The sequence below is a fragment of the Parasteatoda tepidariorum genome, chromosome X2 (assembly GCF_043381705.1).
Source record: "Parasteatoda tepidariorum isolate YZ-2023 chromosome X2, CAS_Ptep_4.0, whole genome shotgun sequence".
In the NCBI taxonomy this organism is placed as follows: domain Eukaryota; kingdom Metazoa; phylum Arthropoda; class Arachnida; order Araneae; family Theridiidae; genus Parasteatoda; species Parasteatoda tepidariorum.
In genome coordinates this window covers 31,698,613-31,725,754 of record NC_092215.1, presented here as the reverse complement: position 1 = coordinate 31,725,754, position 27,142 = coordinate 31,698,613, and the positions used below count along the sequence as shown (strand labels likewise).

The 27,142-nt window shown below is 29.2% G+C and overlaps 1 protein-coding gene across 2 annotated transcripts in view; it reads left to right on the top strand.

Moving 5' to 3' along the window:
- Positions 1–1,602: 1,602 nt before the first annotated feature.
- The window catches only part of LOC107440911 (Rho guanine nucleotide exchange factor 3), a 239,393-nt gene continuing 213,853 nt past the window's right edge, over positions 1,603–27,142 (top strand). For both annotated transcript variants that reach the window (XM_043041001.2, XM_071188378.1), the window contains exon 1: positions 1,603–1,962. The gene's annotated coding sequence lies outside the window, so the exon portion shown is untranslated. The remainder of the gene's footprint in view (positions 1,963–27,142) is intronic.

Here is a 27,142-nt window from a genome sequence, read left to right as displayed (position 1 = left end):
TACCTAATGAATGGCTTAAACACCGCATATTTTGGTTTTATTATCAGAATTAAGTTTTTTTTTACCAGAATATTTTAACCATATAGAACGTTAATTTTACCCGAATTTTTTCTTCGTGCATGCTTACGAAACTAACGCAGATCTGTTTAGTCGAATGTAGACTGTTATGGTACAGAAGCCGGAATCAACTATGCAGCGGAAATAGTAATCTATTAATGCACTTTTGGCATGGTAATCAAACGGTGTTATAAACTATATCCGACGAAAAAAGGAAGGAAAAAGAAGAGGAAAGAACTAAGGGGACCCTCGTAGTCGAGAGGTTCGTGTTTACTCAAAAGGCAAATCACAGAGTGATTTAACACAAATATGGTAAATACCAGTTTTATTTAATAATCAAGGGGAAATTTAACCTTGATAAATTAAGAAACTTTTAAAAATTTATAATTTACTAGCGAAAAAAATTGCAAATTAATAATTTTGAGAAGTTTTTGAGCCAGAAATTATAGGACAACGGAAAAAAAGCAACAAATAAGCTCGAAAAAAAGGAGTTCTTTAATTAAACACATGAAGTGTTGATATTCGCTTTAAAAACTATAAGACTGGTGAACCAATTCGGGCCTTAGATCAAGATATTAATGTTATAAAATCTATTCGATCTATTCTAATCTATTCGAATCAAATTATTTTTTTTAAAAAATTTTTATTAATGCACATATATAAATTTGACGTTTATTGTAAAGAACTTTTACTATTAAATATTTTTTAATTGCTGATCTCTTATGACAGTTTTATCAAATTTATATTTGATCGACTGACAATAGGCTCTGATGGAGATAGTCTCCTAAAAAGTTGAAAATATTAATAAATATGGTGTATTGTTTCATTCGAATTCAATTTTTAAGTCATTTATTGAAAAGGTATTATTTGTACGCGATTATTGTAGCACAAAACAATATTGGAATTTAGAATAAGTGTAACTATAGGAATTTTTTAAGTGTCCTAATTTTGAGTTGAAAAGCATGAAGTGTGAAAAGTACCTCATCGTTAATTTCAAATTAATTGTGGCATATTAGTAATTTTTTTTTTTTAAATATATAATTACATTCGATTTGCGATCTTTTAAAGGAACCCTTTTTTTTCTGTGTATTTTTCTTTTATCTTTGGTTGTTTTAATAAGGGCTTTTTTTTTCGGCTATCAAATTCACAGTCTCAGACCGTAATCGTAATAAGCTCAAATAATAATTCATAAAGTACCGTTTTTGTACTAGAGGAGTATTTCTTGAATAATGCAAGCCATTTTAAGACGAACAAAAAAAAGATAAACAGGGAAAAAAAAAAGCAAAAGAGGAACTTACTATCTTATACACCTTCTAAGTTTTGGTATGGTTGGTAGGGAGAAAAAAAAGAGAAAAAAAAAGACATTTTTTTTTTGTGTCTGTCGTTTTTAGCCTCCACAATAAACGAACGCGGAGATAAGGCATCCTTTATTTATCAAATAGAGCAAGAACGTAAAAACGCCAAATCGAAGAACAAAACCTCCATGTTTGGCACTTTTTGGCGAAAATATTCCAACTCATACAAGGTAACCCTGTATACCTTTCTGCGGGTTGCGCTGTGTAGCTAATTTTTCGGTACATTTGAATGAAACATTCGTGCAGGTGGGACGTGTTTTGTGGCTGCAGGTAGTCAATATTTTCGTTGCAGCAATTGTGTTATTTTGTTTTTTTCTTTGTCAAATTTTGTGTTTTGAATTCTTTGAATAGTTCTTATAGTAAACACCAAAGAATTAAACATATATCTATTAGGGGATCATATGTTTTGTTTTTATGATTTATAACACGTGAGAACTACCCTTGAAATGTCAAAATTACTTTATATTTTGCTGGAAAAAATTCAAATCAAAATTCTGCACAATTAGCCGGTAAATATTTACCAGGATAGCTATATGATGATATTTTAAAGGTAAGTTTGTTTAAATATATAATAACGATTTCTCTTTATCATATATATGTATATCAACAGTTGAAGATAGGGACAATATAAAAATAACGAGTTGATTTATAACGGATTTTTTTTAAGATAAAATTTATAAACTCTTAATATTTTTCATAAAAGGAAAGTTTGCGCTTTTGTTATACTGTGGATGGTAATTTATTGGTATCATGAATTGGTCTTATTTTTTTTCCAATAATTTATTTGACGATTTAGTAAACAAATCATTTATTTATTTACTAAATCGTAACTAAACAAACTTTTGCCAATTTTTTTTTTAAATACAAATGTATTATTTTCCATTATTTGCTGTTGGTTTTATTACTTAAAGTTCTTTTCGTTCGACTAATAAGTTTTCTGTTTGTATAATATCATGCAAGTTTTTAATTATTTTTTAAAGTGATGTTAATTTTACTTATTTTCTCCTTGGTTTAATTTACCTATGGTTTCAATTTCTCCGCACGGTTTAAGTTTCAAAAATGTTAAGAATTGGAGTTTTTTTTTCCAAGTCCCATCAGTTGTTCTATTTATTTTATTAAATCACAAGTAATTGTCATAGATTAAGAAAACAAATAACATGATTCTAATTCTTATTTATAGTTGTATTTCAGCTGGTTTTGTAGTTAATGAAATAGTAATTAGGATGTAATTTAGTTTGCAAGTAACTGAAATATTGTAATTAACTATAAAAACTAGACTTCCAAATTTCAAAAAATTATCTGTTTAGAAAAATTTTGTTTTTACAAATCTATAAACTATAATTTTTTAAATTTATCCAAATGCAAGTCTGGTTGCACTAGGTGTGTACTATCCAAATCTGAAGCTAAACTTTAACTTCAAAATCTAGAAGCAAATTTCAAATTTAGGAGCTAGATGTAAATTTTCTGTTAAAAATCTAGATGCAAATTTTATGTTCTAAATCTAGATGTAAATTTCATGTTTTAAATTTAGATATTCCTCATAAAAAATAATAGCGGATAAGATTTTTGTAGTTGGGCTAACCGTGGGATGTGTTTGTAATGTTTGCCCCCATGCTAGAACTGTAGTTTTCTTGTCTTCAGTGTCAGATTCAAATTTATTGAAAAAATTGCATTTATTGTTTTGTAAGAGTGTCATTAAATAAAACTGATACTTTTAAAATATTGCAAGTACAGTTAATATAAATATTGTAATATTGATAACTATTAGAATATTGTAATAGTGATAACTGTTAAAATATTGTAAGAGTGATAACTATTAAAATATTGTAAGAGTAATAACTACTAAAATATTGTAAGAGGGATAACTATTAAAATATTGTAATATTGATAACTATTAAAATAAACATTGTGATAAGTAAGATAAATATTATGAATGAATATTGTTTAATTCTTACATTAAAGTTAAAAATTCAGATTATAAAAAAAAAATTATGACTATTTTTTACTTATTTAAAAGTAGTTGAAATTTCCAGTAAATATAATATAATGTTTAGCCCAATGATTTATCAGTTTAAATTTATACAAAATTTTCCACTTAATGCAACATTACACCTTCCACCTCCTTTTTATTGCTCTATGTTACCACTTTTTACTTTACTACTTTTGACTTAACTTTAGTTTTACTATGAAAAAAAATTTTTTTTTTATAAAAATATCCCGGTATTTTAAAATAAATATTAGTAAATATTGAAAATATTATTTTACTAGTGATTGATATCATTGTCATTTTATTTATGATTGTTGACTGCTTAAAAGTTAATATATCTAAATATATATGCATTAAAAAAAAAGTCAACATTGTGATCTTTTCAATACCTACTGGCTGATTGATTTAAATTTATTGAACAATATGCTATATAGTTTGACAAGTCTAATTAAAATCACTCTTGTTAAAGTTGTTAATTAAAAGTGGTTTTATTTTGTTTCTTCTGTTCGTCATAGATTTTTTTTTTTAGTTTTAAAAATTTTTTGTGAAAATTTTTATCCATTTGAGTTTTGAGTCTTTTTTAGAAATTTTGGGTTTCTCTTTGATATAAACGTCTGAAAATCGGAAAGGGAAAATTAACAAAGAAAAAAACGTTTAAATGTTTCCAAAGGTCTATTAATGTGTTGCCGACAATAAAATTCGCTTTACATCTTTGTCCTTCGTTAATTTTTAATATATTTTACGAAAATATTTCCTCCAGCAGATTTATTACATTGGTTTTCCTTTCGTTAATCAGTTCTAGTGTTGGTTTTCCGTTTAATAATTCATCAATCTTGTAAAGATTAGAATTAAAAGAAATCACATTCAATTTTGAATCTTTTGAAAGAGTTGAGTGCTTAAACTTACTTTCATTTAAAAGTAAATTGTTTCTTTACTTAAAGCTAGAGTGAAAGTTTTTGTCTTTCCGTTTAAAATTCATCAATCTTGTAAAGATTATAATTAAAATAAATAAATAAATCCCATTGATTTTTGAAACGTTTTGAAGAGTTGTGCGGTTGTTCTCTTTCATTTAAAAGTAAATTGTTTCTTTGCTTAAAACTAGAGTGAAAGTTTTTTTCTTCTTTTTTTTTTTAAAAAAAATCACTATTATTTTGGTGTGCTTGCTCATGCATGATATTGAACTTTATTCCGCATTTTCTCTCAAATATTTATACTAAAGATATGAAACGGTTAGGTCTGTTATTCATAAAGCGTAAAGAGGTTCAGCTTTGTTTAGCAATGTCTGATCTCGACACGTGAGACTTTTGACTCAACTTTGTGTTTTAAATAACATGTTTTACGATGGAGTAAGCAAATATATTAAGAAATTTCTTTTATTTCCTATTCCAAGACTTATTGTGAAAAAAGTGAGAAATTTAATAAGAATTTTATAAATTTGTGAAATTAGAGACGCGATTTTGTGTAAGATCACAAAAACTTTTCTTGTTGAAAGATCCGTTTTTTTTAAATGACTTTTGACTCAACACGCGATTTTGTGAAAGATCACAAAAACTTTTTTTTTGTTGAAAGATCCGTTTTCGTGAAATGATGAAAAGTCTATTCATAATTTTATAGGTGTGTGAAAAAGGTTCTGTTTTTGTGAAGAAAATAGACAAAAAACATGTTTTTCAAGGTGTTGTAGTATAAGAAATGATGGGAAAAAAATATTTTTAATAAATTCTGCGTAGAAGGGCTAACTAATTTACTGTATTTCTTCAATGGTCAATATTTTTGTAATCAGAATTTTATAAATTTGTGAAATTAGAGACGCGATTTTGTAAAAGATCACAAAAACTTTTTTTGTTGAAAGGTCCGTTTTTGTGGAATGACGAGAAGTTTATTCATAATTTTATGGGTGTGTAAAAAAGGTTCTGTTTTTATGCAGAAAATAGACAAAAAACATGTTTTTCAAGGTGTTGTATAAAAAATGATGGAAATTTTTCTTAATAATTCTGCGTAAAAGGGCTAACTAATTTACTGTATTTCTTCAATGGTCAATATTTTTGTAATCAGAATTTTATAAATTTGTGAAATTAGAGACGCGATTTTGTGAAAGATCACAAAAACTTTTTTTGTTGAAAGATCCGTTTTTGTGGAATGACGAGAAGTTTATTCATAATTTTATGGGTGTGTAAAAAAGGTTCTGTTTTTATGCAGAAAATAGACAAAAAACATGTTTTTCAAGGTGTTGTATAAAAAATGATGGAAATTTTTCTTAATAATTCTGCGTAAAAGGGCTAACTAATTTACTGTATTTCTTCAATGGTCAATATTTTTGTCATCAGAATTTTATAAATTTGTGAAATTAGAGACGCGATTTTGTGAAAGATCACAAAAACTTTTTTTGTTGAAAGATCCGTTTTTGTGAAATGATGAAAAGTCTATTCATAATTTTATGGGTGTGTGAAAAAAGTTCTGTTTTTGTGAAGAAACTAGACAAAAAACATGTTTTTCAAGGTGTTGTAGTATAAAAAATGATAGGAATTTTTTTTAATAATTCTGCGTAAAAGGGCTAACTAATCTACTGTATTTCTTCAATGGTCAATATTTTTGTACTCCAAATGAAATCTTCACTCTGAGACATTTAAAACATCACGTTCGATATCTCGGTTTGTTCATTATGTTCGCCTTATTATCGTTGGCGATATTTATCGTTTGTTCGATATTTAACGTTAGACATTGGATTGGCGATGCATGAGGATAATTCTTTTGATGAAATGTTAATAAATATCGATATTTCAATATTTTACCCTGTTTTACACTCCAATGATTTCTTTAATGATTAAATTTTACTCGAATTCTGAAAATATTTTCTTTTCTTTGTCGATTGTTTTTAATGTGCGAAAAGAGAAATGCAAGAACTTGTAAAGCGTAAAGATAAATATTTTTTCAACTTGTGATGTATTTGAAACATGTTTTTTTAAAGTCAGAATTTCTGAGAATAACATGATCGATTCCACTTTCTTTTTTACATCTCACGGAATATATTTTAACGGTTTAATTTTTTTAAATATTTTTTTTTTAGATGAAATCCAGAGATAATCAATTAATCTTCTCTTTTAACAGTCTGAAAGTTCCAGAAATAAATTGCAAAGGAGGGAAAAGAGGATACTAAAATAATTCTTTATCTGATGAATTTTCCCTTTTCTCAACATGCCCGAGGATTTTTTTTCTTCTTTTTTCGAAGAGCGAATACAGAAAAAGAATAGTTTCTTTATTCTCGCCAGAAATTTTGGGGCTGAATATTTTTCTGTAACTTATTTTTTAGATTTATTTGTAAGTAATTTTTTGTTCTTTCTCAGAATAAGGACTTATTTCTGAATGTTAACTGTAGAATATATAGTTTATTTCAGGATGTTTAACTATTACTGAAATGTTTAATGTAAAACAGTCCTGCTTCAAAGTGTTTTATCCTATATATTTGAATATAGGACGATATGATTGTGCTGTTTCTCTTCAAAACTTTGCCTGAAATTCAAAACCAGTTCGCGAAACAAAGACTGAGTGGAAAAAAAAAATGTTTTTATAGTGTTTGGTCTGAAAATCTCCTAAAAACCAGACAGAACTTGGGCTTTTTAGGGAAAACCCAAGTCTTTTAATAAATAAACCTATCCAAGAACGTTAGATTTTTTTATTGTTTTCCCTTAATTTTTGTGTCATACATTATTTCTAGCACCGGTTAATTTAGTTATTTTGTGCACATAATGTTGTAAGGATTTCACTTAATGTTGTGAGGCTTTTGCACCAATAAATTCATTCCCACATTTTTTTTTCTTCAGAAAATGTTTGAATTTTTAAAATTTTCAAAAGACAAATTGTGTTGTCATGTGATTGTTAAACGCAACTCACAAATTGGGAGATGTTTTATTTCTTTTTCGTAAAAATTGATCGGTTATTTCACAAAGAACATTCATATTTTTTAAAATTATTTTATGAAATTGAGTTAGCAGTGGTTTTTCCATATTTTTAGGTAGTTATATTGATTGTTGCAGGGGAACAATTTAGTCCCATTAAACATTAACTGAATACTTTAGTCAGTGGTCACAATGCCTGTTTATTCGTTTGATCGATTGGTCACAATATCCATTTAATTAGTTTGATCGCTTGGTAATATTATCCATTTTTTGTTTCGATTAATTCGTCGCAATATCCGCTTATTGGTTCGATCTATCGGTTTGATCAATTGGGTTCAGCATATCTGTTTATTGGTTCGATCAATTGGGTTCTCCATATCTATTTATTGGTTCGATCTGTTGATCACGATATCCGTTTATTGTTTTGATCGATTGGTCACAATATCCGTTTATTGGTTCGATCGATTGGTCACAATATCCGTTTATTGATTCGATCTATCGGTTTGATCAATTGGGTTCAGCATATCTGTTTATTGGTTCGATCAATTGGGTTCACCATATCTATTCATTGGTTCGATCTGTTGATCATGATATCCGTTTATTGTTTTGATCGATTGGTCACAATATCCATTTATTGGTTCGATCGATTGGTCACAATATCCGTTTATTGATTTGATCAAACGGTTTGATCAATTGGGTTCACCATATCTCTTTATTGGTTCGATTAATTGTGTTCACCAGATCTGTTTATTAGTTCGATCAATTGGGTTCACTATATCCATTTATTGTTTCGATCGATTGGTCACAATATCCGTTTATTGGTTCGATCGATTGGTCTAAATATCCGTTTATTGATTTGATCAAACGGTTTGATCAATTGGGTTCACCATATCTGTTTATTGGTTCGATCAATTGGGTTCACCATATCTGTTTATTGGTTCGATCAATTGGGTTCACTATATCCGTTTATTGTTTCGATCGATTGGTCACAATATCCGTTTATTGGTTCGATCGATTGGTCACAATATCCGTTTATTGATTTGATCAAACGGTTTGATCAATTGCGTTCACCATATCTGTTTATTGGTTCGATTAATTGTGTTCACCATATCTGTTTATTAGTTCGATCAATTGGGTTCACTATATCCGTTTATTGGTTTCATCGAATGGTCGCAATATCTGCTTAATGGTACGGTTGGATACTGGATGGCGTCTAGAGAGTCACTCAGCTCCAGGTCGATGGGTGCTAGCTTGGCTAAGATGTACTAACCATATTATTACAGGTTTGCTTAATTAATGTTTTGATTAATTGATCTGTTTGCATTATTTTTTTTAATGTGAACTCAATAGTTAAAGCAAATATATTTCACTTGCTTTCAAATAATTGGTTCTAATACATCTCTTATCTTTTTAGATACTTTTTTTCATTTGCGAAATTATCTGCTTGTGAATTCTGGTTTTGTCTAAGGATTTTTTTTTCCTCCCGAGTTTTATTAGTACTTTCATGCAGTGTCTGTCATTTCAGTAAACAGTTCTTAGAATGCCCGTGATTTCTCTTAACTGTCATTTATAAGACAATAAATTTAAAACTCTTTTCTTCAAATAGTATGAGAGGCCCTTGACCAACGATAAACTTTTTTTCTCAACCCTCTGGCATACAAGGTGTGACAACTAGATGAGAATATTCTTTTGGCGACCCAAATGGACGGAGTATATTTGTGTTACCGCCATGATAAACGCTGGGGTAAAAGAAAAAACTAGTTTTTTTTTTGTGGAAGTAAGATGATGATATACCTAATGTTGCTATCACGTTCTAATTAGTTGTGTGACGACATCGACTAGGAAGTTGATTTGCCAGTTTTGTAGTTGGTTGTATTTGTGGTGGTTGGCTTTCCCTTTTTTGAAACCATCATTTGAAAGTCAATCACTTTCATTTAATCGATAGTCTCTAAGTGAAAGGACGCTATACCACGGGAAAAAACCTTCGCAAATCCTCTTTTACTTCCATAAGCAGGGGTCTGTTTAGAAGAAATTTGGGCCCGTTAACGGACCCTTCACAAAATATCTTTTCATAAAAACGGACCCTTCACAAAATTGTTTATCTTCATTATTGTTTTGTTAATTGAATAAGCCCTTCCCAGGGCAGAAAACAGAAAAGACGGATGTAAAAGAATTAAGTTTTGTCTTCGGCAGACGATTCTTCTATTATTCGTCCGAAATGAATAGTCTGCGTTCAGCAGTATAGGCTAAATACCAAATATTTGCATGTTGCATCGCTAATTTAGTAGCTGCAATTGCTGTTAATGTTTTAAAATAAAATTTTTTCAATTATAATTTTACAGTGTTGAGCATAATCTTGTATGTCCTTGCAATTTAAAAACTCATTGAAAAAGTTTTTTTGCAATAACGGACCCTATTTAGACAAATTCACAAAAGCGGACCCTGGTTGAAAGAATGTGACTTAACGTTTATTCTATATTCACAAATTACGAGTAATTTTTTCACAATTTTACAAAAACATACCTTTCACAAAATGTCTGGACAGACCCCTGATAGCTTAAAAATGACTATTTCTATTATATTTTCTATTCTAAATGACAATTAAAAATGACTATTTCTTTGATAGTTTTTGTTTCTACTAACCATTAGTTTGATTTTTAAACGGTAAAATTGAATAACTTTCACTTAGTTTAGGAAATATTTTGTGTAATGTTTTTTTTTCCTTTTCTGAAATCATTGGAAAGTGATTTGAAGGATAATTACTTTCGTTTAATTGATGGTGTCTAATTAATGCTTCTAACTATTAGTCTGATTTTTAGAGCGATTCGATTGTAAACTTTTAATTAGCTGTGAAAATATTTTGTGTAGGTGATTTTTTTCCTTATCTAAAATCTTTACTAGACGGTTTTAAGGATAATTATTCTAATTTAATCGATATTTTTGGAGAATTAATAACTATATTTTGTGTATTTATTTTTTTTCTGAAATCAATAATGTATGATTTGAAAATATATTATTTTCATTTAATCGAAATTTGAAATTACAAAATCTAGTTTTTGCTATATCATGTGTTCTTGTTTGAACGATAAAAATAAAATAGAAGGAATCGGTTCTTCGACGACTTTTGGTTAGGAAGTGTCAAATGTTTCCGAATTAATATTTTTTTTATAGGATGGTATCTTTTTAATACAATAACAAAAATATTATTGATTTTATTATAATTTATTAATAAATTGCTTAATTGAATTTAATTTGTATTTTAATTGAAATTTTTGCTTTTAACTGAAAAGAAAATCTGAATATAAAATAAAATTTACGTTAAATGAAATAGGTTTCGAACATTGTTTATAGCACCGTTCAATTTTGTATTTTAAGTACATATTATTTTTAGCTTTCTTTAACTACTTTATGTTAATGTAATTTTAAATGTAAATTTTTAGTGTATATTCTAAAATTTCTTTTTTTGTCAACGTTTTAGAAATTCTATTATCGTTAGTGCGTTTTCAAAGTTTAATACAAATGTATGTATGCATTTTGTAATTTTACTAAGTGGTAAATAGGAGATGACATTGCGAAAAAAGTAATTGTAGAGTTCTTAAGTCTCTAAATCGTTGAAAAGATATTAAAATTTGATCCATAATTCTATCACATCTCTGAATTATTTAAAAATTTTAAATTTAATCAACTATCATTTTTTTTTTAACAATCTAAGTTTTCTAACTTTGTAAAGTTTTTAAATGTGCGCGCCATTTCAAATTCACATATTGATGAATGCTAATGAAGTGGATATAAAAAAAGAAACTAGAATAGTTGTAATTCACCTAGGAGAGGATTAATCGATTCATTCTGTGGGATTTTTGTAGAAAAGACCCATTTTACTTTGAAGGTAATGCGCGCTTATAGTTATAACTTCAAGTTATAACGACTAGAACTTAAATTCACTTCATTTAATATATAAATATTTAAGTTTATGCTCAATTTTAATTATTTAAATTAAGCAGCATACGGCGGAACAGAATATATAGTATCTAATTTATTTTTTAGTAATAGATATCTAAATTTAATCCTTTTCTTCTCTTAAATATCATTTTTGGTCAGGGGTCTGTTTAGAAGAGATTTGGGTCCGTTAACGGACCCTTCACAAAATATCTTTTCATAAAAACGGACCCTTCAAAAATTTGTTTATCTTCATTATTGTTTTGTTAATCGAATAAACCCTTCCCAGGGAGAAAAAAAAGAAAAGAAAGGCAGATGTAAATGAACTAAGTTTTGTCTTCCGCAGATGCTTCTTCCTTTATTCGTCCGAAATGAATATTCTGCGTTCAGCAGTATAGGCTAAACACCAAATATTTGTATGTTGTATCTCGAATTTAGTAGCAGCAATTACTGTTTATTTTTGAAGATTTAATTTTTTTAATTATAATTCTACAGTGTTGAGCACAATCTTGTTACAATTTAAGAAACTTCCCGAAAAAGATTTTTGCAATAACGGACGCTATTTGCACAAATTCACAAAGGCAGATCCCTGGTTGAAAGAATATGACTTAACGTTTATTTTATATTCACAAATTATGAGTAATTTTTTCGCAATTTTACAAAAACAGGACCTTTCACAAAATGTCTCGACAGACCCCTGTTGGTTTAGGGCAGATTTTTGTTTTTAACTAACTTCGCACCGCTAGTGTTTTAGTAACTACATTTTCATTGTCACTTTTGTGCTAATAAACTTATATTTCTTTCTAGTTTGATGATTATTTTATTTTCTGTATTAAGAAAAAAAATGTAGCATAATTTTTGATTAAAATTAAGCAGAAAAATTATAAAATTTTTTTTTTCTATTACAACAAATTTTTGCGTTTTGGAATCAATTTGCTTTAATGAAACAGTTAACCCTTTAACGCAGAACTTTTATTAAATATATTTTTTATTATTTTTTTTACTAATTTAGGTCAAAATAAGTGAGAAATATTATATCTAGTATTTTAATAATTTATGTTTATGAAATACAAATGAAAACACCTGTGTCTTTTTCTGCGTTAAAGGCAAAATCTTCCAAAAACGACTCACGTCCAAACAATAAATTTTAAAATTTGCACTTACTTGCATTTATTTAGATCTAAGAGAAAGTTAGTTTTTACTGTACAAAATCAATTATTGATAAATTTTTGAATGTGAATTGTAAAAAAAATTAAAACTAATTTTTGGATTTTATATTTTAGTACAAATATAATTTCTATAATCTAACTTATTTTTAGTAACTATTAGACTGTCTCTTATAGTTAAAAATACCAAAAATTATTTTTGTTTATAATAAGAGCGATATATAAATATAAATAAATGGGACACAGATGTCCCACCTGCACGAAACAGTTAATGACATATTACCCTTAAATTACTCGTCTATAATAAATCTACACTTAATTACTATTTTGTAACGACTCTATATATAATTACTAGTCTGTAATATTGCGATTGACTGCGAAGCCCAAGGACGCGGGTTCGTATCTCGCTCAGGACTTGGATGTTTCTCTATGTTGTTCTCTGCTGTGTGTGAATGTGGCCCATTCTATAAACGGGTATCTGTGGTAGTATGGCGTGGATAATGTTGTTCGCCTCCTTGACTTTGGCCACAAGGTGCTCACCAGGCAACATAAAATGAGCTATAGTTTGTCTACAGTAAGAACTCCCTTGCCACAAAGTCTGAGGCCGTCTGCTGCTATGAAAATCGCGCATTTCAGATAGGGTAGCTTCTCTTCACTCTATGGTTAACACAACAGACTGAAGAAAACTATTCCCTTTCTCTTGCCGACCCTAGCCAAAACCTACCCTAAATAGTGACCCCACACCCTTACTTGAAATAGTTATACTTCGTTACCATAGTCACCGCCACGTGTCCAGACGAATAGCGAGGGAAGTTCTTACTTTAGACAAACTATACACTTCCGCCACCTTCCATAGCTAAGTTCAGTGCCCACTGTTAAAAAATAATAACATTGCCATTATATATAAATTTTTACTTACTAATAAAGCAATGATTTAATAAATTCTTGGTAATCTGTTGAATAAATTCAAGAAATACTTATTCTATGACACTATTATTCTTATCACAACTAAATATGTTATTTCCAATTCTTCAATAAACATATGCAGGGGTCTGTTTAGAAGAAATTTGGGTCCGTTAACGGACCCTTCACAAAATATCTTTTCATAAAAACGGACCCTTCACAAAATGATTTTTCTTTTATTCGGACCCTTCCTAAATTTGTTTATCTTCATTATTGTTTTATTGATTGAATAAACCCTTCCCAGGGCAGAAAACAGGAAAGATGGATGTAAACGAATTAAGTTTTGTCTTCGGCAGACGATTCTTCCATTATTCGTCCGAAATGAATATTCTGCATTCAGCAGTATAGGCTAAATACCAAATATTTGTATGTTGCATCTCTAATTTAGAAGCAGCAATTGCTGTTTATTTTTGAAAATTTGATTTTTTTTATTATAATTTACAGAGCTGAGCACAATCTTGTATCTATTTATAATTTAAAAACTAATTGAAAAAGTTTTTTGCAATAACCGGACCCTGTTTGCACAAATTCATAAAAGCAGGACCTTGGTTGAATGAATGTGAGTAATTTTTTCACAATTTCACAAAAACCGGACCTTTCACAAATTGTCTGGACGGACCCCTGATATAGTATATAAAACCTTTTTAGATATTAAAAATTAAAAATATTTTTTTTTTATTTTTTTTTTTTACGTTTAAAATAGTTTTGTTTCAAAATTTAACCTTTATTAGCTCGTTTATCAATAAATAATTTCTAGACAGTAATGAAAATGTTTTAGCGTCTTTTAATGAAATTTAACACTCAGTACACTTTTAAATTTTAGTTTACATCCCACATTAATTATTTGTTAATAAATCTTACTTAATTCATTTATTAAATCTCTACTACTTAATATCGTTCGTAAGACTTATGTAGAAGTTATGTCAACGAAATGTACGCTGTCCCTACAATAATTAAACTGACGTTTACAAGTTCTTTCCATTACAATTTCGTCTCCATTTAAGATATTATTTCGATGAATTAATTTAACTGCATTGCGTTATAGTTCCCACTTTCCTTACGGTTTGCTGCGAAATTTTGTAGAATAAATTTAGTGAGAATGGTCAAAAAGCGATTCGTTGTAATAAATAGTAATATTTAGTGTTGTATGTGAAATAGTAATAAAATGTGTTAAGTTATTGTTTTAAATTTCACGAATGCAAATAATGGTTAAGAAATTGCAATTTATTAAGAATGCTTTCATATACCAACGAATCCTGTCTTGAGTAACTTAAACCTGATTTTTTTAGAATAGAGATTTTTAAATATTTCCTAGTAACTTGAAATATTTTATCTATTTGAATTCTGCTTTAAATTTTCATTAGTAGGGACGTATTATGTTACGTAAAGTCTGCTTTTTATTAAAAAATAATTTTGTGTAGATTGCGATGCTATCTTTGTTAATCTGTCAATATACGTACACAATATACGTACACAATACGTAATCAATAATGCGTACACAAATTGGAAAACCCAATGTTTTTTTTAAATTTTTAATATCTGGGATGTGTTATCAGGGATCTGTTTAGAAGAAATTTGGGTCCGTTAACGCACCCTTCACAAAATATCTTTTCATAAAAACGGACCCTTCACAAAATATTTTGACTTAAAAACGGACCCTTCACAAAATAATTTATCTTTAAATCGGATTCATCACAAATTTGTTTATCTTCATTATTGTTTTGTTAATCGAATAAACACTTCCCAGAGGGGTGGGGGTAAAGAAAGACATGTAAACGAACTAAGTTTTGTCTTCGGCAGACGCTTCTTCATTTATTCGTCCGAAATGAATATTCTGCATTCAGCAGTATAGGCTAAATACCATATATTTGTATGTTGCATCTCTAATTTAGTAGCAGCAATTGCTGTTTATTTTGAAAAATTTAATTTATTTAAATTATAATTTTACAGTGTTGAGCATAATCTTGTATCTCCTTAAAATGTAAAAGCTCCTTGAAAAAGTTTTTCTGCAATAACAGGACCCTATTTGCACAAATTCACAAAAACAGGACCCTGTTTGAAAGAATTTGACGTAACGTTTATTTTATATTCACAAATTACGAGTAATTTTTTTACAATTTTACAAAAGCGGTCCTTTTACAAAACGTCTGGACAGACCCCTGCCTACGTTGATTTTTACTAACTACTATTTTTACTATCCGGCAGCAAAAGGTGTGACCCGATATGATCAGGGGTCTGTCCAGACATTTTGTAAAAGGTCCGTTTTTCGTGAAATTGTGAAAAAATTACTCACATTCTTTCAACTTGGGTCCGCTTTTATGAATTAGTGCAAATAGGGTCCGTTATTGCAAAAAAAAAACTTTTTCAAGGAGTTTTTAAATTGTAAAGACATACAAGATAATGCTCAACACTGTAAAATTATAATTAAAAAAATTAAATTTTAAAAAATAAACAACAATTGCTGCTTCTAAATTAGAGATGCAACATACAAATATTTGGTATTTAGCCTATACTGCTGAACGCAGAATATTAATTTCGGACGAATAATGGAAGAATCGTCTGCCGAAGACAAAACTTAATTCGTTTACATCCATCTTTCTTGTTTTCTGCCCTGGAAAGGGTTTATTCGATTAACAAAATAATAATGAAGATAAACAAATTTGTGAAGGGTCCGATTAAAAGAAAAATAATTTTTTGAAGGGTCCGTTTTCAAGTTAAAATATTTTGTGAAGGGTCCGTTCTTAAGTTAAAATATTTTGTGAAGGGTCCGTTTTTATGAAAAGATATTTTGTGAAGGGTCCGTTAACGGACCCAAATTTCTTCTAAACAGACCCCTGATGATGTTATGCCAAATCTGTAATATTTCTGTATATTATAGCTCTCTTTCTCTGTATTTAATAATTTGATTATTTTATTTATTGTAAAGATTAGTTTCTATTTTAAAATTATAATTGTTTTAAAATAGTAAATGGATCATAATCACACTTGAGTAGAATTTTATCTTTTAGGTAATTTCAGTTGCAATTTTACAATTTGTCAGAGTGGAATTACTTTCACTATTTCTTTCCTCGTATTCCTAATCTTCTTCCAATTTCTGCTCTATTTATTTCTAATGCCCTTCGGTCCATTCGACTTAAAAACTTTCTAGTCATAATCGAAAGTTGGAAAAGAAAGTTCCAGTGTAATTGTAAATCATTTTTAAGTACCTATAATACTGAACAATATATATCCTTAAGGCCCAAATCAATTTTAGCTGGTTAAAATTAACTTTAGATCTCGGTTCCTTTTGGCGATTATTTATTTTTGGCTCAAATGTAAAAACACGTTATTACATTGTCTGAAAGCATGTTATGTTTCAAATTCGTTGCGTTATTTTGATAGGTGTTTTTCTGAAATTAAAATTGTTGATACTCTTTATAACAACGAAATTATGCTTTATTAAATGACTAGTCTTTGAAAATTTGAAATTAAGGTATCCAACACTATTTTTTTTTCCTTCTAAAAAAAGGCTCAATTTTAATTTTCGTGTTTTTTCATAAAAGCAGGATGTTATTTTCACACATTCACATAAACAGAATCCTGACTGAATGAACCCGATTCTACGGTAAGCTTAGATTCAGTAAAATGTAAGTAAATTTCCATATATTCACAAAAGCAAAATCCTTTACAAAAAGTCTGGATTTAATGGGTTTTTTAAAAAATTAAAAAAACTGATACCCCCCCCCCCCAATTTCACAAAACCTTAAATTCCCAAAACTATAAGTAAATTTTCTCTGTTTCACCAAAACCTGATCTTTCTCAAATATGGCGACCAAAAGCACGAAAACCTCTTCCACGGAAACCTGATGAAAGCGAAATTCGAATTCTCGACCAGTCTCTATTTTTTATAACAGTTGTTGAACAGCCGATCCAATTTTCTATTTACGACTACCAATGTTCAACTCCGTAGTCTGGTAATTTTGAACCCAATCCAGAAGACAAGGAAACTCTTGAATCAAGTATTTGGATTAATTTGCCTTCATGGAGGACTTTTTTGCTTGAATTAACCTGCATGTGCGTTACACGCAGAGGCAACCTCCGAAAACCTTCCACGCTTAGCCTAACAACCAGGTGAGCATAACCTATTATTCGTCTACCGCTGCGGATATGTTACGTGAGTACACTGTAGTAAGTGTGAGCCGGGTGTGGAATTCGTATCGACCAGACATCGCTGGGATTCGAACCTTGTTACCTTATTGGGAGGCTCTACCCTCTGAGCCACCACAGTTCCTAGTCTCTTACTTGGGTTTAATATCAGCACAATAGTCAATGAAAAAGGGAGCATTACATGATCTCAGCTATAACTGTGATTCAAACCTTGGTGGCCGAAAGTCTGTTTGTTATATATACCATCTGCTTGTTAAAGTAATTTATAAAAATGTGAAAATTGATGAATTTTTATATATGGTGTTCCGTAATGACTACCCTTAATATAAATTCTTTGATACCGAGTGTAAAGTTATGTATAGAAAGTATTTATGCATGTAAGGTACAAAATGGCTATCAAAATGTGAAGAATTATTAGTTTGGCAAGCGGGACTGAAAACATTAAAGCTTGTTTAGCTTTGGAGAAAACTGAAAGGAATCGAAATGTTATTGTTAGAAACGCCAGCAATAAAACTGATTTTGATACTTTTCACCAAACCATCCTCAGTAGTGATTTGTCTCTGTTTATGTTTCTTTTTTGCTTAGATATAAATTGCCTATTCAGTACTTTCTTTTTTACTTCATTTATGACGAGAATTCTAAAAATATATTTTAAGGGTTGGCTCTTAAGGAAGATTCTAAAGGTGAAAATATAATGGTAAAATATAATTCTAATCTTTAGGTTTTGTTAACATGCAAAGCGCAAATTAAAAAAAGTTCAGAAATATTTTATGCAATTGTTTTACTGCTGTAAACAAGTACCCCCTTTCTGAAGTAAATATATTAGTAGACAACTCATAGTGGGCATTCAAGTTTTCGTTGCCAAAATTAGTATTTCGATAAAATTTGTTTCAAAATTTGGGGGGTTTTATTTAGGGGTTTTTATGTGCAGGTAAATTGAATTCATAGTTGAAATTTTGAAATACACTAAAAATACCCCTAAAAAAATGGCGACTGAAATATGGAGAGCAAAATAAATAAAAAAAATAATATAGTACGTTCAAATAATTAAATATAGCAATGGAAATATAATAATTTTCGTAATTTTATATTAAAAATGAAAAGCAAATTATATTTCCGAAGTAATATTACAAAATAAAGCGAATTAATTACAAAATAACTCGAAAACATGAAAAAAGCATAATTTTTGTTTTTCGGTATATTTACTCCACCTTTGCAATACGGGCAAAATGGAGCAGGTTTTTTTGAAAGAAGAAACATCAAAGAAGACAACAAAAAAAAGTTTAGCTAATTACCTCGTGGAACTTTTTGGAACTAAGTTTTGCAAGTCATTCAAACTTTGTAAAATGTCAAATGAAAATATATAAACTATAAGTTTGTCAAGAGTATTAACTAATCCAACAAATTGAAAAAATTGTACTATAATTTCAGACTAATTACTCTGATAAAAATGTAACAGTAAGGTGAAATTTCTGCATATATTTCTGAAATAAAAATTTAAAAGTTAAATTTAAAAAAAATATTTTTAAACATTTTTTTCATTACATTGTACTCTTGTCGGTCCTAAAAGTAAATTATAATGTTTGGAATGATTATGAATACTTAATTTGGGCTATATTAAAACTGCCTACACATATTTTAGTTGAAAATTTAATTTAATTTTTGACTTTTGGCCAAAGATCGTGGTCTTCTGGCTCAGTGCAACTGAACGTTCTTTTATTTAAACTAAGTTGAAGTTGAGTGAAAAAAACAGGTTAAAAGAGGTTTAAAAAATTTTTACAGTTTGGTCGAATTCTATTTTTATTCTTGCCTTCTTTAAGACAGCCATTCTTCCATGACTGCTGTTCCGCAGAAAAGACTCAAGATTTTGATTTCTTTATCATATTGTTGTCTCATTGTTGTCACAACCTCTAACAGTTTTTCGTTTCTCCCAACTCCATTTTTACCTTTTTATAAAGTATTTTTTCCTCCTGAATCGAAATAAAAATAAAATACTGAAATAAATAAAAGTAAAGTTAAATTATTGAAATTGAAAAAATAGAAAAATTGAAAATAAATCTTAATTAGTGAAATAAAAACAAAACTCAAATAGGATAATAGCTTAAAATTAAAATAAAAAATGAAATTAATTTAATGTATAAAATCAATTATTAATAAGTTTTTGAATGTGTAAGGGGAAAAATTTCCTGATATTTATTTATTTATTTTTTTGGAATCTTAAATTTTAGTATAATTCCGATAATCTAACATATTTTGTTTGGTATATATTAGACTTATTTCATAATTTAAAAAGACTAAAATATATTTTTGCATGATGCGTCAGAAAAAATATACTCAAAAAGCGACGCAGGTGTTCCAACTGCGTCAAAGGGTTAATTTGTGGTTAGTTAAAAAATTTAGAAATAATGAAATTTTTTCATATTGTTGAAATAATCTTTATTTTTCTGAAAATAATATGAATGAAATTCTTTTTGTTGTATTGCATTTTATATACAAAATATTAAAAAAATTATCAAAAATCAACAAGGATAACACATAAAAACACAATTTTTTTTTAAAATTTGTAGTTAGTTTAAAAAATTTAGAAATATTGCAGTTTTTTTATATTGCGAAAATGGTGTTTATTGTACTTAAAACAATATAAGTGAAACAATTTTTGTTATATTGCATATTATTTACAAAACGTCATAAATCTTGCGTTTTTGTGAGATTAAGGGAAATTTCTTGGAAATAAATTCTGTCTATTGTATTGAATTACTCAATTACAAATCTTCTCATGCGTGCTATAACACTATCTTTCGTCATACTAAGTGGTGTTGCTGACAAGTATATTCCAGGTGTGTCCGATTTCCAATTTTATTTCTTTTTTTATGTAATAATCTTTTGATTTGCATTTACAACTTCTCACTGTAATGAAGTTGCATCATTTTTGAGACGCGTGTCATTGCCTGTTGAATAAGGCTTCTTTCTTTTTTCTTTTTTTTAAAATTTGATCTTTAAAGTTGTTTTAAAATAAGGTTATTCAGAATTGTTGTGCTTGTTTTTTAGTTTTGTAACGATTTTTTTTTTTTTTAAATTGCTCGTTTTTTTTCTTCATTATTTTTAAATGTTTTTATCGAATTTTTTTAGCCTTTCGAATTAAAAAAAAAATTTCACTTTTTTTTTTATTAAGGTCAAAATAAGTGAAAATTTTATATTTAGCATTTCAATAATTTATGGTTATGAAATACAACATGAAACACTGGTGTCTTTTCTGAGGAAAAGGTAAAATCTTCCAAACAAATTTTCAAATTTGCACCACTTTTTTGCAGTTATTTAGATCTAAGTGAAACAGTTATTCGTCATTGAAAGTTTTTTAATTTGCAAAATTGATTATTGATAATTTTTTGAATATGAATAAAAAAAAAATTTCCAACTATTTTTTTTTTTGGAGTTTATATTTTTTAGTACAAATATAATTCCAATAATCGTAACAGATTTTCTTAGTAATTGTTAGACAGTTTTTTTTTCAATAGTTAAAAAATACCAAAATATATTTTTGCTTGTAATTAGAGCTTCAGGAAAAATATATAAGACGGACACCGGTGTCAAAGGGTTAAGGGCATACAGTAATTGCTTAGCATTTCTGCTATAAATATTTTTACTACCTACCTACTATAAATATTTTTACTAATATATGACATACATATGTTTGAATAGGTAAAACAATTTTTTTTGAGACTTTAAAACAAGGATTTATGTACATTAAAGCATAAATGTTACTACGACAAAGAAAAATTGTCCTAAATTACTGCACTTCGCATTTTAAACTGTTTTCTATGCTAATTTTTGCAAATATTTTTAAGATTTTTTTTTTTTTTTTGAAGTAACGAAAAGAATACAAAAACATAATTGCTTCGTTAGATATTCAGATGCTATTTTTTTATTTATTTAAAACGTTAAAATTCTAGAAAGCCTTTTTGATTGGTTCAAATTTAAACTAGACTCATAAATATCTTTTCTTTTGATCTGTAATAACTGATTTCTTTTTGGTGCGCGTTTTAGCCATAAAGGTTTCGATAATTACCCTGACGAAAAGACGAAAAACCACAACTTAAACGTGCTGGGTGGTTTTCGACCATTATCACACGCTTTTTTTGATTATGAATTGTGCATTATGAGTCAGATATATGAGCGAAGGCCATTTTTATGACGCGCGCGTTTTCTTTTTCTAATAATATTTTGCACGTTTTATTGTGATTTTAAGTCAGAGAAAGAATGTACCATTTCTTCTTGATTCATTTCTTCTCTTCCATTTATCTGTCAAATACTTTGTTCTTCTCCAGACTTATTATTTACTGTTTTATTTTTAATGTTATCTATGTATTTCTTAATCCAGAATTTAAGTTGAAAAGTTCTAAAGGTTAGATTCGATTGTTATTGAGGCGATTCAACGTCAAATATATTTAAAGGACAAAAAAACGGCATTAACTACATGGGGATTTTAGCAATATTTACGATAGTTTGACTTCAAAATATCTTCTTATAATCGTTTACTTCATTCATATTATGTTTTTCAAAAGTTGGAACTTGATTTCTTTTTTTAACGATCTCGCTGCCGATCTCACGTTAGCGCGTGATTGTCACTACAGTAACATTACGCTTTTGTGCATACGCGCGAGGTGGGCCAGAAGACCATGATCTTTGGCCTTTCTTTTGATCTTTTGAAATTTCAACTAAAATATGTGTAGGCAGTTTCAATATAGCCCACATTAAGTATTCATAATCATTCCAAACATTATAATTTACTTTTTGGATCGACGAGAGTACAATGTAATGAAAAATATGTTAGATTTTTTTTTTAAATGTAACTTTTAAATTTATATTTCGGAAATATATATAGGAATTTCACTCTACTGTTACATTTTTATCAGAGTAATTAGTCTGAAATTATAGTACAATTTTTCAATTTGTTGGATTAGTTAATACTCTTAACAAACTTATAGTTTATATCTTATCATTTGACATTTTACAATGTTTGAATGACTTTCGAAACTTAGTTTCAAAAATTTCCACGAGGTAATTAGCTAAACTTTTTTTTGTTATCTTCTTTGATGTTTCTTCTTTTGAAAAAACCTGCCCCATTTTGCTCGCATTGCAAAGGTGGACTAAACATACCGAAAAACAAAAATTATGTTTTTTTTTCATATTTTCTCGTTATTTTGTAATTAATTCGCGCTATTTTGTAATATTACTTCGGAAATATAATTTGCTTTTCATTTTTAATGTAAAATTACGAAAATTATTATATTTTCATTGCTATATTTAATTATATAACAATAGTATTTTTTTTATTTTTGCTCGCCATATTTCAGCCGCCATTTTGTTTTTTTTGGGTATTTTTAGTGTATTTCAAAATTTTAACTATGAATTCAATTTCCCTGCACATAAAAACCCTAAATAAAAACACCCAAATTTTGAAACAAATTTTATCGAAATACTAATTTTGGCATTAGCCACAATACTAATTAACCACAGTGGGCCAGCATCAACGAAACCTTGGATGCTGGCCCACTGTGGCGCGTTAACATAAATGGTAAGCGAAATACTTCGAAAAATTGATTGGAAATAATAAAATGTTAAAAAACCAACTTGATGCGTATTGAGATGGATTTTTCAAGCAGGCCCAATCCGAAAAGTACCCGCTGGGTTATCTGGGTTGGACCCATCTTTGCGAGGGTTTTTAAAATTCGTGATTAATTTAAAAGCTCCCTTATTTAAATTTTATCTTTAACTCAAGTGTTCATTGCCAATTATATATTTGCCAGGTATACCCTACTCTGATGGTTTTTAAAGGTTAAGGGCCACTGCTCGATATACCCAACAATGATTTTTTAAGGTTAAGTGTCGTACATAAAAACAATACTACCAGTAAATATATCATATTCTAGATATTAATCTAATCCTTACTCCAATATCGTAAACTTAATACTGGCATAATATGTTTCGTTATATTAGTCTTGGTTAGGTATAACTAGAAGCGCAATTCGTACACTGAAGTGCAATTACTGAGCGCAGTTCACCACTGCCCTTCGTGTCTTTACTTAGATCTTGTTTCTTCCTATTCGATTTTAATGTAGTATAGTCTTTGCCATTTCTTGTACAGTCTTAATGGTACACGCAGTCCGATACTGGAAAAGATGGTAATTTTAAATTATTAGAGTTGCTGTTGTTGTAAAAAAAAAGGGGTCAACTTAGATTTTATTTCTCAGGGGCTATTTACTTTTTTTTGAAAAGTTCGTTTTGTGTTATTGTGAAAAATCATTTTATAGTCTTAGAAATTTGGGGAAAAGGGTTTCGCGAAACAGTTAAAAAAAGTGTTCAAATTTTTTTACGAAAGATCCGTTTATGTGAAATTAGAAATCTACTAACCATTTTAAATTTGTGAAAAGAGGGTTTTGATTTTGTGAAAAATTCGTGTTGAGACTTTTTGTGTAAGGTATCCGTGTTCAGACTTTTGGATAAAAAAAATATTGCAAAATTATGAAAAATCTACTCATAGTTTTTAAATATGGGAAACGGAAATTCAGTTTTCGTGTTAAAAAAACGCAAAAAACTGTCGTTCTCGGAGTTGTAGTTTTAATATTATGAATCAAAGTTTTCAAAACGTTTTTCGTTGACTCAGTTTTTCGCAAGAATTTTTTTACATAATTTTTTTTTAGTAAAAGGGTTCGTTTTACAGATAGAATTTTTTGTGAAGGAATTTGTGATTTTTCCCCCATTCATTTTGCTATTAAAATAATTTTTAAAGGGTTCCCCTCTGAAATTCCTCAGTTTTTCTTGTTTGTTGAAAAATAAAAGAAAGAATTAAAAAAAAAAATACGCGTGTTAGTTTTTAAGATAAGAAATGGGAAAAACCATTTTTGCTCTAAAATGTTTTGCGACAGGCTCGTGTGAAGGATAAAAAGTTTTGTGAAATTTTCGTTAAAGTGCAGCAACAGAACTTAGCTATACCAGAGGTCTGTTTAGAAGAAATTTGGGTCCGTTAACGGACCCTTTATCATAAAAACGGACCCTTCACAAAATAGTTTATCTTCTACTCGGACCCTTCACAAATTTGTTTATCTTCATTATTGTTTTGTTAATCGTATAAACCCTTCCCTGGAGGGGGGGGGAGAAAGAAAGACAAAACGAACTTAGTTTTGTCTTCAGCAGACGCCTCTTCCTTTATTCGTCCGAAATGAATATTCTGTGTTCAGCAGTATAGGCTGAATACCAAATATTTGTATGTTGCATCGCTAATTTAGTCGCAGCAATTGCTGTTTATTTTTTAAAATTTAATATTTTTTAATTATAATTTTACAGTGTTGCTCATAATCTTGTATGTCTTTACAATTTAAAAACTCCTTGAAAAAGGTTCTTGCAAAGACAGGACCCTGTTTGTCCAAATTCACAAAAGCAGGACCCTGGTTGAAAGAATATTCAAACGTTTATTTTATATTCTCAAATTACGAGTAATTTTTTCACAATTTTACAAAAACGGACTTTTCACAAAATGTCTGGACAGCCCCCTGTATACTTCATGTGTCGTGACGCGTCACAGTTCGGAAGATAATTTTGGTACGTCCAACATACACACCAAGATACATCACCAGCGTCATATATCATCTCCAATTAAAAACAAAACAAACTAAATACACAAGAAATCTCATTTTACAATTCTTTATGAAAGAAACGATATCATTAAAGTCTGCAATAAATGCTTGACTGAATTGTAGATTGACAACTTCGAAAAGGAAGAAATCATGACAGACAATAAGATCCACTTTTAGAAGGAAGTATGCTTTTCATATACTTCCGAGATTTTTGTCTGGCGTCACAACATACTTAAATGAATAAATAGCCCTATTAGAGACTTGACTGGATGGAAATAATCGACGATATCTACTAGGACAGCTCTTTTTATGTCTTTCGTCAATTAGAGCAAGGTCGGTCCAAAAGATATTGTTAAAAGGAAAAAAAAAATTCAAAGCAAAGAAAAGAAATATAAGGATTACAATTGATGGGGGCTGAATCATATTTCATCAATCTACTGGAGAGGTTGGGTTCCACTATTCATTCTGAAGTTATTTTTATCTTCTTTTTATTTGAGAAGGGGGACCATTTGGGCGGTGAACTTGGTGTTTTGGACTTCGCTCAAAATATGCGTTTAAAAATGGACATAGCTTGGTATACGTTTGAAAAAATAGACGTACCTTAGATTACGTATTTTATTTTTTATCCTTCGCTGAATGGCCGACCCAGTTTTGGGTTTACGATTACGATGTTCAACTCCGCAGCCTTGTAATTTTGAACCAATCCAGAAAACAAGAAAACTCCTGGATCAAGTATTGGGAGACATTCGCCTTCGTGGAGGACTTTTTTTGATGGAACTAACCCTCTTTTGCGTTACATGGAGAGGAAGACCACGAGAACCTCCCACGGTTAGCCTGAGGGCAAGGGAACTCAAACCCATGATCCGTCTACCACTGAGGATATTTCATGTCAGCACTGTGGTCGGCGCTACCCGGATACGGAATTCGTATCGACCAGCCATCGCTGGGATCGATCACCTCATTGGAAGGCGAGCGCTCTATCCCCTGAGCCATCGCGACTCATGGTGCTTGTATTGAATTTTTTATACTATACTGCTTTGTGGTGTTTGTATTGAATATATCCAGAGGTATTGATTTGACAGTACTCATTAGGCCCCAAGCTCCCAATGATTAGGGGCCCCTTGAAATGAATTTTTTGAAAATAAATTTGAAAAAATTAAGAAAAACAACGATTTTTAAAAAAAGAATCACTTTCAAATATATATGTTACGATTATTTTATAGTTCTAATTTAACAAAATAAAGTGAAATTTAATTTATTGCTATTTATTTTAATTTTAAATATGCTTTCTTAAATTAAAAGATATATAAATATTTTATATTTGAATAAATAAAAAATATACGAGAAAAAAAAATTAATACAAAGGCCCCAAAAATTTGAATGCCCTAGGGCCCCGTCTTACGCTTAATCCGGTACCGGTTATTGTAATGCGAGAATGGTTTTTGTAACGAAATATATACAGTTTAAAATGATTGTAACAATTTGTTTTTATGTTAAATTTTCTGTTTAATAAACCTTGAGAAAAAATTTGATACGCGATAGTTGATTTGATACGCTTGGTAGATGACGATACAAGCGGGACTATCTTAAAAGTGTTTTTAATACAATTTATAAAAAGTGAGATCCTCAATTGCCCCCCGGCACGGCCCGGGTGTACCCATGCGTAAAGATGGTACTGGATACAAGACTTCGAGAAATGTGCAATTTGGGAGCATATATAAAAATTATAAATAGTAAGAAACCATTCGATGACACAAATTCATGATTATTCATTATATTAACTTAATTATTTCATCGTTTGATATGCAGGGGTCTGTTTAGAGGAAATTTGGGTCCGCTAACGGACCCTTCACAAAATATCTTTTCATAAAAACGGACCCTTCACAAAATATTTTAACTTAAAAACGGACCCTTCACAAAATATTTTAACTTAAAAACGGACCCTTCACAAAATAATTTATCTTTTAATCGGACCCTTCACAATTTTTTTTTACTTAAAAACGGA